The sequence below is a fragment of the Capsicum annuum genome, chromosome 6 (genome assembly GCF_002878395.1).
Source record: "Capsicum annuum cultivar UCD-10X-F1 chromosome 6, UCD10Xv1.1, whole genome shotgun sequence".
Classification (NCBI taxonomy): domain Eukaryota; kingdom Viridiplantae; phylum Streptophyta; class Magnoliopsida; order Solanales; family Solanaceae; genus Capsicum; species Capsicum annuum.
This window is the reverse complement of record NC_061116.1, coordinates 146,504,382-146,507,345: the sequence shown is the minus strand read 5'-3', so window position 1 is coordinate 146,507,345 and position 2,964 is coordinate 146,504,382.

Below are 2,964 nucleotides of genomic sequence, written 5' to 3'. Positions count from 1 at the left end.
CTAAGACCGACCAATTTGACTTCAAGATGCTGACTTTGCAACAATCGTCTTAGGGTGCGAGAGTTTAACTTCACCTCCGTACACTCTAAGACCGACCAATTTGACTTCAAGATGCTGACTTTGCAACAATCGGCTTAGAGTGCGAGAGTTTAACTACGCCTCCGTACACTCTAAGACTGACCAATTTGACTTCAAGACGGTCCCTTTATAAAATAAATCCATCAGAATGCCAGCTTAAGGTGCAAAGGGACAAATCTTGTCCACCTTAAGGCATGAAAATTTTTTATATCCCTTTAAGGATAAACACATAAGAGGCCAGCTTAAGGTGCAAAGGAAAAAATTTTGTCTACCTTAAGACATGAAAATTTTGAGATCCTTTTAAGGATAAACCCGCAAGAGGCCAGCTTAAGGTGCAAAGGAACAAATCTTGTCCACCTTAAGGCATGGAAATTTTTATATCCTTTTAAGGATAAACACGTAAGAGGCCAGCTTAAGGTGCAAAGGGACAAATCTTGTCCACCTTAAGGCATGGAAATTTTGATATCCTTTTAAGGATAAACCTACGAGAGGCCAGCTTAAGGTGCAAAGGGAAAAATCTTGTCCACCTTAAGGCATGAAAATTTTTATATCCTTTTAAGGATAAACACGTAAGAAGCCATCTTAAGGTACAAAGGGACAAATTTTGTCCACCTTATGGCATGAAACTTTTGAGACCCTCGTAAGGATAAACCCGCGTGAGGCCAACTTAAGGTGCAAAGGGACAAATTTTATCCACCTTAAGGCATGGAACTTTTGAGATCCTTTTAAGGATAAACCCGCAAGAGGCTCGCTTAAGGTGAAAACGAACAAATCTTGTCCACCTTAAGGCATGTAAATTTTGAGACCCTTCAATTTGTAGGCTTGGAGAACTTTGGCATTCCAAATCCCATTGAAGAAATTCTCTTTCTTTTCGACGGGTTGCCCCCATTGAGTCACAAATATTTAGAGTAAGTTCAAAATTTAATTAGAATAGTTTCATACTTGTATTCATATGGTAGATACTGCAGGAACATATTTTTTTTTACACTCATGCAACTGAACTCAGAATGAAATTTCAAGCGCCTACGTACCTCAGTAAAGGGGATCAAGCCACAACGTAGTTCTGGGTGAGTGTTTTTTTTTTCTTTTTTTTTATCCTAACTTTTGCCTAGGCCACCTCTTTTGAGGTTTTCAACCTAGCGGACTTTTATTTTTTTTAACCGTACACAGTTTATACTCTTGCGGGTCAGAAGTGGACATACAGTTTATACTCATGCCTTAAGGAGTGTACATGCAGTCTATACTCGTGCCTTAAGGAGTGTACATATAGTTTATACTCATGCCTTAAGGAGTGTACATGCAGTTTATACTCGTGCCTTAAGGAGTGTACACGCAGTTTATACTCGTGCCTTAAGGAGTGTACATGCAGTTTATACTCGTGTCTTAAGGAGTGTACATGCAGTTTATACTAGTGTCTTAAGGAGTGTATATGAAGTTTATACTCATGCCTTAAGGAATGTATATGCAGTTTATACTCGTGCCTTAAAGAGTGTTATCTTCGTTCAAGGATAGTACTTCTTCAAGAACTTAGCATTGATGGGGCCAACCCTCACACCTCTGCATCGACAAGCTTGTAAGCACCACTTGAATATGCCTCTTGTATGACATATGGTCCATCCCACTTTGAGGTGAATTTTCCCCTAGACTTATTAAAAGTGATAATGGGCCTTCTTACTGCAAGGACTTGATCTCCAACTTGAAAGCACCTCAAGTGAACCCGTTTATTGAAAGAACAAGATAGTCAGGCTTGATAGAATTCAAGATTTTGTTGAGCCTCCAGCCTCTTCTCATCAAGAGCTTCTAACTCCGCAAGATGTAACTTAGTATTTTCTTCATCGGTGAGCCCTTCTTGAATAGCCAGTCTCAAAGAAGGTATTTGACGCTCAAGTGGCAAGACTGCTTCAACTCCAAAATCAAGTGAGTATGGGGTTGCTTGCGTCGGTGTACAGTAAGTTGTCCTATACGCCCACAAAGCTTCTTCCATTCGCTCATGCCAGTCTCATTTGAATTTGGTGACAACTTTTTTTAATAAGTTGCACAAAGTTTTATTGAAGGCTTCAGCTAGGCCGTTGGCGACAGCATGGTACATAGAAGACTTGCACTGCTTGAAGCCAAAAAGATCACAGATTTTGTTCATCAGTTTATTATCAAATGGCTTTCCATTTTTAGTTATTATGTACTGTGGAATTCCAAAGTGGTAGACGATATTCACTCGGATAAAGTTTGCAACATTTTCTTTCTTTACTTCCTTGAGAGCAACAGCTTCGGCCTACTTTGAGAAGTAATCTGTCGTGGCCAAGATGTATAAGTGTCCACCAGAAGATTTTGGTAGTGGACCAATAACATCCATTCCCCAAGCATTGAATGGTCAATACGCTACAGTTGGGTGTAGTACTTCAGGTGGTTGATGTATGAATTTTGCATAGAATTAGCAAGCTTTGCATCTTCTAGCATAGTCCAAGCAATCTTTCACCATTGTTGGCCAATAATACCCCATCCTTTTAATGTGAAAATGGAGCTTCGGTCCATACTGATACGATCCAAAAACTCCTGAGTGCGCTTCTTGTAAAGCTTGAATGGATTCTTCCTCTCCCAAATATCGTAAGAGTACTCCTTCAAATGATCTTCAGTACAATATATCTTTGTAATAAAGGAAGCGAGGTGCACGATGACGGATGTCAGTCCTTCTCCTTGGATCTTCTGGAAGTATCGTATAACATAAGTAGTCAATGATAGGTTGTCGTCAATCCTTCTTTACAGCTTCGGACACAGATGAGGTATTCAACCTTGCCTTTTATGTCCTAGTCCTCATTTGATGGCAGTACTACCCATTCTTGGCGGATAGTAACTCGTGTCTGATTCAAAAGAGTTAGAGTTGAAGCCAAA